This window comes from Lissotriton vulgaris, chromosome 5, assembly GCF_964263255.1.
Source record: "Lissotriton vulgaris chromosome 5, aLisVul1.2, whole genome shotgun sequence".
Lineage (NCBI taxonomy): Eukaryota > Metazoa > Chordata > Amphibia > Caudata > Salamandridae > Lissotriton > Lissotriton vulgaris.
The window spans coordinates 1,341,569,746-1,341,583,187 of NC_141693.1; the positions used below are offsets into that span (position 1 = coordinate 1,341,569,746).

At 49.3% G+C, this 13,442-nt stretch overlaps 1 protein-coding gene across 1 annotated transcript in view; it reads right to left on the minus strand.

The window, feature by feature from the left end:
* SYCP1 (synaptonemal complex protein 1) overlaps positions 1 to 13,442 on the minus strand; it is a 5,090,281-nt gene that overhangs the window by 1,541,900 nt on the left and 3,534,939 nt on the right. The gene's annotated exons all lie outside the window — the stretch shown is intronic.

Consider the following 13,442-nt stretch of genomic DNA (forward strand, 5'->3'; position numbering starts at 1 on the left):
TAATAGAAACCTGAGTAAGATTGTGCCCCCCTACAAAGCTGGGGATGACATCCATAAATGGATTACTGCAATGGAGAGAGCCTGCAGAGTACAGCAGATCCCTCAGGAGCAGTGGGCAGCAATCTTGTGGCTCTCCTTTGAAGGTAGAGGCCGAGACAGACTCCTCACAGTTAGTGATGGGGATTCTAGAAACTACCTGGTCCTGAAGAGTGCTCTGATTGATGGGTTAGGCTTAACCACTGAACAGTACAGGTTAATGTTCAGAGATACCCAGAAGACACAGACTCAGGACTGGTCTGAATTTGTTGAGTGTGCCACTAAGGCTCTGGAGGGATGGTTGCTGGGAAGCAAGGTTACAGACTATGAAGGATTGTATAATTTGCTGATGAGAGAACAAATTTTAAATAATTGTCAGAACCAGCAGTTGCATCAACATTTGGTTGACTCAGATTTGACCTCTCCCCAAGAATTGGGAAAGAGGGCAGATAAATGGGTAAGAACCAGAGTTAAGCAAAAGAACCAGAACCAGAACCAGGGTGGTGACCAGAAGAAAACAGACCAGAAGGGTGGGGAGCAGAAAGCTAAAGACCAGAAGTCTTCAACAGGGCCCCAAACTGAGACAGAGGGTGGGTCCCAAACTTCCAAGAAGAAGAAGAAAGAAGGTCAGAAGAAACCCTGGTGTAAAACTTGTAAGAACACCTCTCACTGGACAAGTGAGTGTAAAAAGGGTGGAGCCCCCAGCACTGCAGCCCCTAAGGCACCTGCACCCACTAGTACAGTTAGCAGTGCTGGTCCTCAAGCCAAGGGTTTAGTGGGAATCACTTTGGGAACTGAAGGAGATTCTGACCTAGTCAGAACTCTTACACAGGCTGTTCTGGTTTGTGAAGGGGACATAGATTTGACCCCTGACATAAGTCCCAGTAACCTGGGCAAATACAGACAGACACCTTTGATTAACAACAAAGTGGCTCAAGCTTACAGGGACACATGTGCCAGTGTCACTATGGTGACACCTAACTTTGTGGACCCTGGACAATACATGCCAGGCGATGATTACCTGGTGACCAATGCCAGCAATGTCACTACTACACATAGTGTGGCACTTGTTAACTTTTCCTGGGGAGGGGTAACTGGCCTAAAGAAAGTTGTGGTTAGTGCTGATCTCCCAGTAGAATGTTTGTTGGGCAATGACCTGGAGAACTCTCTATGGTCAGAAGTTGAGTACAGGACTCATGCAGAGATGTTAGGGATATCATCACATGTCCTTGCTGTGACCAGGTCACAGGCCAAAAAGTGCCTCTCTGAACCTCAGGTCTTGGATCCTGGAACAATGGACCAAGTACCTCCCAAGAAGAAGAACAGGAGGGTTAAGGCTGCGCCTTCCCAACTGCCTACAAGTGAGGATCAGGCTTCACAGGAAACTGATCTTGAGACCCCTGAAGGAACTGTCCCTGAAGAACTTGAACCTGATCAGGTTGAGTTTCTGGGGACAGGGGGACCTTCTAGGGCAGACTTGGGGCAGGCTCAGTTAACCTGTCCTTCTCTTGAACCCCTCAGACAGCAGGCTGCTGCTGAGGCTGCTGGGAATGCTCAAGGTGCCCATAAAGTATATTGGGACGATGGACTCCTTTATTCAGAGGCTAGAGACCCCAAGCCTGGTGCTACCAGGAGGTTGGTTATACCTCTGCAATTTAGGGGCTTCCTACTCACCTTGGCCCATGATATTCCTTTAGCAGGACACCTAGGCCAGAACAAGACTTGGGACAGGCTTGTCCCTCACTTTCACTGGCCTCACATGTCTGAAGACACCAAGGAGTTTTGTCGCTCCTGTGAAACCTGCCAAGCCAGTGGTAAAGCAGGTGGAACAACAAAGGCCCCCCTGATCCCACTACCGGTGGTGGGGGTTCCCTTTGAAAGAGTGGGGATTGATATTGTTGGACCAATGGATCCCCCTACAGCATCTGGGCACAGATTCATACTGGTGGTAGTGGATCATGCCACCAGGTACCCAGAGGCAATTCCCCTTAGGACCACAACAGCTCCTGTTGTGGCCAGGGCCTTACTTGGAGTTTTCTCCAGAGTGGGGTTTCCTAAGGAGGTAATATCAGATAGAGGTACCAACTTCATGTCTGGATATTTGACAGCTATGTGGAAGGAATGTGGTGTAAACTACAAGTTCACCACTCCTTATCACCCACAATGCAATGGGCTTGTTGAGAGATTTAACAAGACCCTAAAGGGCATGATTAAAGGATTACCTGAAAAGCTCAGGCGAAGATGGGACATCCTTCTGCCCTGCCTTTTGTTCGCTTACAGAGAGGTCCCTCAAAAGGGGGTTGGCTTCAGCCCCTTTGAATTGTTGTTTGGGCACCCTGTAAGAGGACCCCTGTGTCTTGTGAAGGAAGGATGGGAGTTACCTCTCAAAAAGCCTAAACAGGACATAGTGGACTATGTACTTGGTCTCCGCTCCAGGATGGCAGAGTACATGGAAAAGGCATCCAAAAACCTTGAGGCTAGCCAAGAATTACAAAAAGCTTGGCATGACCAAAAGGCTGTCCTTGTTGAATTTCAGCCTGGACAGAAGGTATGGGTGTTGGAGCCAGTGGCCCCAGCAGCACTCCAAGACAAATGGTCTGGACCCCATACAATTCTGGAAAAGAAGGGAGAGGTTACCTACTTGGTGGACCTAGGAACTCCCAGGAGCCCCCACAGGGTGCTCCATGTGAACAGATTGAAGGCATATGTCAGCAGGGCAGACATGGGCTTGCTCATGGCTACAGATGAGGGACAGGAGGAAGAGAGTGACCCTCTCCCAGACCTGCTCACTCAGAACCCTGAGGATGGCTCAGTTGATGGTGTGGCCTTAGGTGGCAGCCTCACTGAACATCAGCAACATGACTGCAGACAAGTTCTACAGGCATACAGGCATATGTTCTCCTTGACCCCCAGTCAGACTAACTGGTGTACCCATGTGGTGGACACTGGTGACAGTCTTCCTGTAAAGAGCAAGATTTACAGGCAACCTGACCACGTCAGGGACTGTATAAAGACTGAGGTGCAAAAGATGCTGGAATTAGGTGTCATTGAGCCTTCAGAGAGCCCCTGGGCTAGCCCAGTGGTTCTGGTCCCCAAACCTCACACCAAAGATGGCAAGAGAGAGATGAGGTTCTGTGTGGATTACAGAGGACTCAATGCTGTCACCAGGACAGATGCACACCCTATTCCAAGGGCAGATGAGCTCATTGACAAGTTGGCTTCTGCCAAATATTTGAGCACATTTGACTTAACAGCTGGCTACTGGCAAATCAGGTTAGCTGAGGAGTCTAAAGCCAAGACAGCATTTTCTACCCCTAGTGGGCATTATCAGTTTGTGGTGATGCCCTTTGGTTTGAAAAATGCACCTGCCACCTTCCAAAGGTTGGTGAACCAAGTCCTCACTGGGTTGGATGACTTTTGTGCAGCTTATCTGGACGATATTGCTGTCTTTAGCTCCACCTGGGAGGATCACCTGATCCACCTGAAGGAAGTGCTTGAGGCTCTGCAGAAGGCAGGCCTCACTATCAAGGCAACAAAGTGCCAGATAGGGCAGAGCAAGGTTGTATACCTGGGCCACCTTGTAGGTGGAGGCCAAGTTCAACCACTGGAGAGTAAGATCCAGACCATCAAGGACTGGTCCCCTCCAACTACCCAGACTCAGGTCAGAGCTTTCTTGGGCCTGACTGGGTACTACAGGAAGTTTGTTAAGAACTATGGGTCCATTGTGACTCCTCTTAATGATCTGACATCCAAGAAGATGCCCAAAAAGGTTCAGTGGACAGAAATCTGTCAAAAGGCATTTGATGACCTGAAGAAGGCCATGTGCTCTGCACCTATCCTGAAGAGTCCTGACTACTCAAGAGAGTTCATTGTCCAAACAGATGCTTCTGAGTTGGGAGTGGGAGCAGTGCTTTCACAGCTTAATGTAGATGGCCAGGACCAGCCCATTGCTTTCATTAGCAGAAGGCTGACCCCCAGAGAGAAACGTTGGTCAGCTATAGAGAGGGAGGCCTTTGCTGTGGTGTGGGCCCTGAAGAAGTTGAGACCATACTTATTTGGCACTCACTTCAAGATTCAGACCGACCATAAGCCCCTCCTATGGCTTAATCAGATGAAGGGTGAAAACCCCAAACTACTCAGGTGGTCCATTTCCCTACAGGGGATGGACTTTACAGTGGAGCACCGCCCAGGGACTGACCATGGCAACGCAGATGGTCTCTCCAGGTACTTCCACTTAGAACATGAAGACACAACTGGTCAAGGTTAGTCTAATGTCCCTGCGTTTGGGGGGGGGTTATGTAGGAGAGTAGGGTCTGCTATCCTATGGTCACCCCAAATTTTTGCTTTTTGCTTCACTGGTTTCTGACTTAATGTGGCTGTGGGCCTGCTAATCAGACCCACAGCCTGCTGTTCTCTCTCTAAATTACTGCCAATGCACTCTAGGTGCATTACGAATTGGAACTGGTTCACCTTATGAGCCCCTGTAATAGTGCACCCTAGGTGCCCAGGGCATAGGTGTATCCAAGGCCTACCAGGGGCTGCAGCACGTATTGTGCCACCCCTGGCCTGGCCTCCATAATTGACACAACTGGCTGATCACTCAGCTGGGGTAAGTCGGTGTAACCACCTCTTACTTAGGTACAGTATGCCTGTGCCTAACCCTAAACTGGACACATACGTTCCTATCAGCCACTCCTATGGAAGGCCTCATCAATCCTGGAGGCAGAGTGCTTGGAAATATGTGAGATGGTGCTCTAGCATGAGCTGAGCCTGTCTGCAGCGGTCGGGAACAACTCCCTAAGCTGTTCCGGGATATTGCCATACCATATACTCTTAAGTGCATTATAATCCTCGCGGTTAAATGCTATCTTTGGTTTGGCTTTATCAAAACATGTCGAGTAAGGTGTCATACGAATTGGAATACTATCCCCTCGCCAATTCTGGCGACGGGGATAGCATTCCACCCTTCTAGAGGGACACGACATGTGTGTAGCCTTAACCCCGGTTAAAGTTAAACAGAGCCTCAGCTTCACAAAATGGACGCTGCCACCACAGACACAAGTCTGGCCTCCTGCTGCTGACCGAAACTCGGCAGATGGTGGCCTGGACAAAGGGTTTCCTGCCTTGGGAGGTGCGAGCACCACCCCAGACAGGATTTTGTGTATTGGGTAGGACAGGGCTGAATAGAATCAGACATGCCCGGGGCACACAAGGTGTCCCCGTGCATAGGCCAGCCCAAACCGGTTCTGGGGCCTTCCAGCCCCAGTCCTGGCGCGGAGCTGGACAAAGGAAAGGGGGTGTAACCGCCCCCCTTCCTGGTTCCTCCCAGAGGAGGGACCTAGTAGGTGATCCACCCCCTAGATTGGAATAAGAGGGGGAGCAGTGCCATTGCACAGCAGATCATCCCGAAATCAACTTAAAACTAAGAAGAAGACTGGACTTCGACATTCTGCTGCACAGAAGACTGAAGAAGAATCTCCCTTGTGGCCAAGGAGTGACCACCCTGTGAACACAGGCACCAACCAGCAACTCGACGTCTGCTTTGCCGCCGCCTCCCGCCGGAGCCCGAGCCCAGAGCCCGACAAGAACCAGATTCCCAGACCTCTCAGAGCCCGATCCACAGTCCCTGCAAAGAAGGGACCCGTGGAGGCATCGAGTGACGTGGGACCGGACCTCTTGGAAGACACTCGTAAAGCTGACTGCGCAGCTTCTGAGGCATCCTCGACGTTGTGCTTTGGGGACTGAGAACCCCCACCACCGAGCAGCCCTTGCACCGAAGATCAGCCCCCCAGCATCTCCACGATCTGCGTGGGGCCCTTTTGCACTGTGCCACTCGACGCGCCATCCCGGCCACTAGCCACGCGGCCAGCGGCCATCTTGGCGACGAACCCGAAGATTTAAACAGCAGGTCTGGTTGCTCCAGACCTACCCAAGCTCCTGTGAAAAGGAGCACCCGCTCTGACCTTGCTGGTCCGAGTGAACAGCATCTTTCGACTTCTGCGTGGCTTGCATTTGCCAAGGCCTGTTTGCTCCGATCAGGTCGCCGACACCGCCAACAGCGAGAAGCCTACGTGGGACAGCTCGTGACCAACTCCTGGACGTCCTCGACCCCGGGTATCCACGTGGCTGCAGAAAGAAGCTACCCGACAACGCCTGTTTGCACCCGACATCGCCTGGTTCCAATCTGGTTCCACGGTAGTCACTGGCTAGTGACTTTGAACACTGTCCCCTCTGCTTTCAGGTCTTCAACTCTTCAGATCCACCCTTGGATCCACCGGAACTCTTCTCATCGAGCCGCCTGCAGCATCTTCAGCTCCAAGCACCATCGACCAGCGTGACGAAACCCGACACATCTTCGACCCTGTGCACCCGCTTCCTGTGGGTGAGGTAACTCAGCTCCGCCGGTGCTCCTGCACTGGTACACATCCCAAGGGCCTGTGTTTTAAGTTTCAGCTCCGTAGGTCACTCGGAAGGTTCCTAATTTTCTAACTTTGTGCTTTTTACGCACCATAGACTTTGTATTGTAAAGTGCGTGCACTTTGAACACTGCATCCGAGTCCCGTGGGCCTTTCCCGACTTAGTTATTTCCAGTCTCGAATAGCTCCAGCGATTCCCAAGGCCCTAGGCCTCTTCACTTTCCTCCTGGTATCTCTTATACCACTTATTTAGTATATGGTTTAGGTGGCCCCTAGGGCTCATCCATATTGTGCAACTTTTGTGTATTTTAAACTGTCTTGTGATTTAACGCTTGTGCTTCTGTGCTCATAAAGAGTCCAGGGGATTTTATAGTTAATAAATCAATATATATTTTCAATATATATCTGTGTGGTGTCCCTTTCATTTGGTATTCAAGGGGGTTGTATATGGTATAACAGCTGGCTTCACATGCCTTTCAGAGTTTAGCCTAAGACTGCTTTGTCCACGTTACCACTAGGATAACTGGTCTACAAGGTTGAATTACAACCATCATCATAAGGGTTGCTTGGCATGGTACAAAGTGATCACTAGAACTAGTGAGCATTATATACCAGGCCAACTTCTCACATTCATCACATAGCAAATTTCTCTGAAATGACCAAGACCTACTTGTATTCTGACATTCTGTAGGGACCTCGATCTCAACAATTATGGGATTATGGTCTGAGATGACTTGGGGTAGAATTTCGACACTAATTGACTCCAAAAACTGCGAAGACGTAAAAAAATAGTCTAATCGGGCAAACTTTCGATGTGGGCTAGAATAGAAGGTATATCCAGGATCTTTAGAGCACATTTTATACCAAACATCCGTTAGTCCATTATTCAGAACCAACTCCCTAAGGGCCCTATAAGTTCTAGGTTTATATCCCGTATATCTCCTACCTAATTTAATATTCCAGTCAGCCGACAAATGAATATTAAAATCCCCACACATTATAATGGGTTGCGTCCACATAGCTAGTTCTGCATTAATCGTATTAAAAACTTCCCCATCATCTAAGTTTGGACCATACATGCAGCATAAGGTAAATTTGGATCCACCAATGACTAACTCAGCAAGTCCCCATCTACCCCATTTATCAGCTAGAGTTTTCAAACACTTCCCAACTCCTTTTCGCATACATATAGCAACACCTCTTTTTATACCCATCTGCTTAGATACAAGTAACACATCCAATCCCAGCTTGTCCAAAAGTGAGCGCTAATCCCATGCAATATGAGTTTCCTGTATACATAATAAATCAATAGACAGTGTCTGAATCATAGAACGAAACATTCCAATCTTTTTGAAGTCATTGAGACCATTAATGTTAATTGTACATATTTTCAACTTTTTCACCTTTTTCCCCATATTGACATAATGATTAAAAAAAAATTAGCAAACATCAACAGTGTGTAACCCTCACTACTACAACTTGAATACCAACTGAAATACCGATTAAACATCCTTGCAATGAATACCTCTGCCTTACACCCCCACCACCAACCCTTACCCCTTCCCACCCCCACCCATTGCCCCAGAACCCCTCCCCCCACCCTCCCCACTATAGGAGGCATAGGAACTACCAGTTCCTAGAACGTATGGGTGCCGTGTCCCTGGGCCATAGCGTCCATACAGGAAGAAAGGGATGAGAAAAAAAGCCATTAGACAAAGAGAGAAAATTTAGAGGAGAAAGAGAAAAGAAAGAGAGAAGCTTATCAGTCCTATTTGAAAGAAAGAAAGAAAAAAAGAAAAAGAAGAAAATTGAAGCTTCGACAAGAGTACATAAACTAACAGCCCTTATAGTCCTCATAGTCCTACAACATAATAACCTTGTATTCAATAAGGGCCTTAGCATCTGATTTATTGATCAGATAGAGTCCAAGTATTCTTTGGCTTTGACCTCTGAAGTAAAGTATCTGACTGTGCCCTTGAATACAATCTTTAGCTTTGCTGGGCCTTGAAGAAAAACGGTAGCCTCTTTCTTTTGGAAATCAGGAATCAGCTGTCTCAACCTCCACCGTTGGGCCACTGTAGCTTGACAATAGTCCGGTCGAACAAAGAACTGACAGCCGAGACCATCTGCTTTCTTATCAGGTCTCGCATATCCATAAATGGCTTCACGGGCAAGAAAGTTATTAAATGAGACCAGAATAGCCCTAGGGTAGTTTGCTTGGCCTTGTCGTGGACTCCGCACAGTGAAGGGAAACCTGTGCGCGCGTTGTACTTCTCGTGACCAGTCCCAGTCTACCATTTCAGGAAAGGCATCTTTCAGTAAATTGATAATAAACCTCCTTGGATCAGATCCTTCTTTATTTTCAGGAATTCCCAAAAAACGTAGATTACTTCTACGGGCCTGATTCTCCAAACTAGCGATCTTATCGGACAGGTCCTCTTTTAGGGCTGTAAAATCGCCAACTTCCTGTCTCTGTGCCATACTTTCTTCTTCCAGGGCTGCAATTCTGGCCTCTGCTTCGACAACTCTGTCAGTGGTCTCAGAGCACATCTTAATTGCACGGCGAACTGAATTTTTGACCTTAGCACAGGTCACCTGCGTGCGTAGATTTTCGGCCTTACTTTCAGCCCTGTGGCTCATCATGGTGTCAAAGATCATTTTCAGAGTGATCTCCTCACAGCCTTCACTACTGTCCTGTGCTGTAACGGATCCAGAGACGGAATTAGGGTTGTTTCCCACAGTATCAGTAACATCGGAAGATGGAACAGAAGCCGAATTAGAAGGTAAGGTACTACCCCCTCTAGGTGAGTTAGAGACAGCTTCTTTACTCCCTGCACGTAATGACCGCTTTTTCAAGAGTTTCTTTTTTATGGCAGTAGCTGTGTTAGCGTCGGGGCTCATACTGACTTCGCCATCTGAAGATAAACTCTCGCAACTGATCTCAGCCCAGTCTTTGTGAACACCTGTCGTCTCATCCGAGGAAAGTTCCGACAAAGAGAAGAACTTATCCGAGGTTTCCAGATTAGTACACTGTGTGGAGTCACCCGTTGTTTTCTGTTGGTCATTTTCTACTGATACTAATACTGATAGCGTGGGAAGAGAACAAGAGCGACTAATACTGGCACCTCCAGAGACTACCTCCCCCATAATACCCTTCTTTAAGGGATTAGCCAGCAACAAGTTTGGAGAATTATATAACGGATTATTGTCAATTGCAACTGTAATAGTAGATTGGTCAGAACGCGGCTCCGTCACATCTAAGCCTTGCACATTCACATCAGTTATTGTTTTTTTTCTGGTCACTTGCTTCTCAAATAGGGCAGGCAAGGTTTGTAACGTGGCATCTTTAACATTTACGGCCTCTTTATACTTGACAGGGGGTCTGCTGGAGTTCTTACCCTGCTTTGTTGTTGTATTAGCCAGAGTTGGGGGTGCAGCCTCTGGAGCCTCGGCCATCACGAATCCCTCGCCGCCCGATTCCGCTCTTCTCAGCGTTCGATCCTCGTCGTCTCTCCTGTTGCTCCGGGTGCTGACAGACGAGGGTAGCGGTGTCTTTTTTTTCCCCTTTCGTGTTCCGCCTCCGCCTCTACCAGGAAAGACGCTGCTCTGCGCCCAAAACAGACAGAGTGTAGCACGCCACAGCGGAGACCGCCGACTGAGCTCCGAGAAATTCAGCAACATTCGTGTAATCCTTCAAGGGGATACTTTGTATCGTGTTCAGCACGCCAGTATGCCGATGCGTTGACAGACTTCCAAGGTACTTCTCCGCGATACTTTTCTCAGCGCCGCAGAAGGAGCCTGATTGAGCAGAACATGCACGGGTAATCAGCCGGAAGTGGTCAACGCCTCAAACGGCCCCGTCTTGCGGTGTCCAGCAATGGAAGAAACGCCGATATAAACGGGTGAATGACCAAATGCAACCGTGCAAAGCAGTTCAAACCGAATGTATCAAAAAGCGCTATCATGGCAGATTTTCCTCGCAGAGAATGGCTCTGTCCTCTCTCCCCTCTCCCGGACGCCTGGAGCCAGGGAACGAGCTGCTCACACAGCCTTCCTCACGGCAGCCATCTTGCCTCCCGACTGGTTGTGAGTGTTTGATTGATTCCGATGCTCCGTCCATCACCATCCCCTTTTGTACCACTTTGTTTGCCATAAGTTGGCAGGGTATGCTCAGACGTGAGTCCCTTGCTCACTTTGCCACTGGATTCAAGGAAGCCTGGCTGAAGACGGCTGTAATGCCAGAAACCGGACCTAGGAAGCTTGAATCCGGTCCAGGAAAGGCATGGCTTAGCAGTGCGGGCTTGATTGTTCCCAAGAGGCACACGGTCAGACTGATTTGCATATTGCCATGTCTGAACTTGGGTGGCAGAGTGGGCTAAAGAACGGTGATGGATTAAACCCAGATCTGTTGACTGGGTGTGATTGTTTGATTAGTTCAGATGCTCTGTCCATCACCACCCTTTTGACCGCTTTATTCGCCATAAGTTGGCAGGGTATGCTCAGACGTGAGTCCCTTGCTCACTTTGCCACTGGATTCAAGGAAGCCTGGCTGAAGACGGCTGTAATGCCAGAAACCGGTCCTAGGGAGCTTGAATCCGGTCCAGGTAAGGAATGGCTTTGCAGTTCAGGCTGGACTGTTCCCATGAGGCACAGGGTCAGACTGATTTGCATATGGCCATGTCTGAACTGGGGTGGCAGAGTGGGCTAAAGAACAGTGATGGATTAAACCCAGATCTGTTGACTGGGTGTGAGTGTTTGATTAGTTCAGATGCTCTGTCCATCATCACCCCCTTTTGTACCGCTTTATTCGCCATAAGTTGTCAAGGTATGCTCAGACGTGAGTCCCTTGCTCACTTTGCCACTGGATTCAAGCAAGCCTGGCTGAAGATGGCTGTATTGCCAGAAACCGGTCCTAGGGAGCTTGAATCCGGTCCAGGGAAGGTAAGGCTTGGCAGTTTGGGCTGGACTGTTCCCATGAGGCACAAGGTGAGACATTTGCATATGGCCATGTCTGAACTGGGGTGGCAGAGTGGGCTAAAGAACGGTGATGGATTAAACCTAGATCTGTTGACTGGGTGTGAATGTTTGATTGGTTCAGATGCTCCGACCATCACCACCCCCTTTTGTACCGCTTTGTTCGCCATAAGTTGGCAGGGTATGCTCAGACGTGAGTCCCTTGCTCACTTTGCCACTGGATTCAAGAAAGCCTGGCTGAAGATGCTGTATTGCCAGAAACCGGTCCTAGGGAGCTTGAATCCGGTACAGGAAAGGCATGGCTTTACAGTTCAGGCTGGACTATTCCCATGAGACACAGGGTCAGACTGATTTGCATATGGCCATGTCTGAACTGGGGTGGCAGAGTGGGCTAAAGAACGGTGATGGATTAAACCCAGATCTGTTGACTGGGTGTGAGTGTTTGATTAGTTCAGATGCTCTGTCCATCACCACCCCCTTTTGTACCGCTTTGTTCGCCATAAGTTGGCAGGGTATGCTCAGACGTGAGTCCCTTGCTCACTTTGCCACTGGATTCAAGCAAGCCTGGCTGAAGACGGCTGTAATGCCAGAAACCGGACCTAGGAAGATTGAATCCGGTCCAGGAAAGGCATGGCTTGGCAGTGCGGGCTGGATTGTTCCCAAGAGGCACAGGGTCAGACTGATTTGCATATTGCCATGCCTGAACTTGGGTGGCAGAGTGGGCTAAAGAACGGTGATGGATTAAACCCAGATCTGTTGACTGGGTGTGAGTGTTTGATTGGTTCAGATGCTCTGTCCATCACCACCCCCTTTTGTACCGCTTTGTTCGCTATAAGTTGGCAGGGTATGCTCAGACGTGGGTCCCTTGCTCACTTTGTCACTGGATTCAAGCAAGCCTGGCTGAAGATGGCTGTAATGCCAGAAACCGGTCCTAGGAAGCTTGAATCCGATCCAGGGAAGGCAAAGCTTGGCAGTTCGGGCTGGACTGTTCCCATGAGGCACAGGGTCAGACTGATTTGCATATGGACATGTCTGAACTGGGGTGGCAGAGTGGGCTAAATAACGGTGATGGATTAAACCCAGATCTGTTGACTGGGTGTGAATGTTTGATTAGTTCAGATGCTCCGTCCATCACCACCCCCTTTTGTACCACTTTGTTCGCCATAAGTTGGCAGGGTATGCTCAGACGTGAGTCCCTTGCTCACTTTGCCACTGGATTCAAGCAAGCCTGGCTGAAGATGGCTGTAATGCCAGAAACCGGTCCTAGGAAGCTTGAATCCGGTCCAGGGAAGGCTTGGCTTGGCAGGTCGGGCTGGACTGTTCCCATGAGGCACAGGGTCAGACTGATTTGCATATGGCCATGTCTGAACTGGGGTGGCAGAGTGGGCTAAAGAACGGTGATGGATTAAACCCAGATCTGTTGACTGGGTGTGAATGTTTGATTGGTTCAGATGCTCCGTCCATCACCACCCCCTTTTGTACCGCTTTCTTTACCATAGGTTGGCAGGGTATGCTCAGACGTGAGACCCTTGCTCACTTTGCCACTGGATTCAAGCAAGCCTGGCTGAAGATGGCTGTAATGCCAGAAACCGGTCCTAGGAAGCTTGAATCCGATCCAGGGAAGGCAAAGCTTGGCAGTTCGGGCTGGACTGTTCCCATGAGGCACAGGGTCAGACTGATTTGCATATGGCCATGTCTGAACTGGGGTGGCAGAGTGGGCTAAAGAACGGTGATGGATTAAACCCAGATCTGTTGACTGGGTGTGAATGTTTGATTAGTTCAGATGCTCCGTCCATCACCACCCCCTTTTGTACCACTTTGTTCGCCATAAGTTGGCAGGGTATGCTCAGACGTGAGTCCCTTGCTCACTTTGCCACTGGATTCAAGCAAGCCTGGCTGAAGATGGCTGTAATGCCAGAAACCGGTCCTAGGGAGCTTGAATCCGGTCCAGGAAAGGCATGGCTTTGCAGTTCGGGCTGGACTATTCCCATGAGGCACAGGGTCAGACTGATTTGC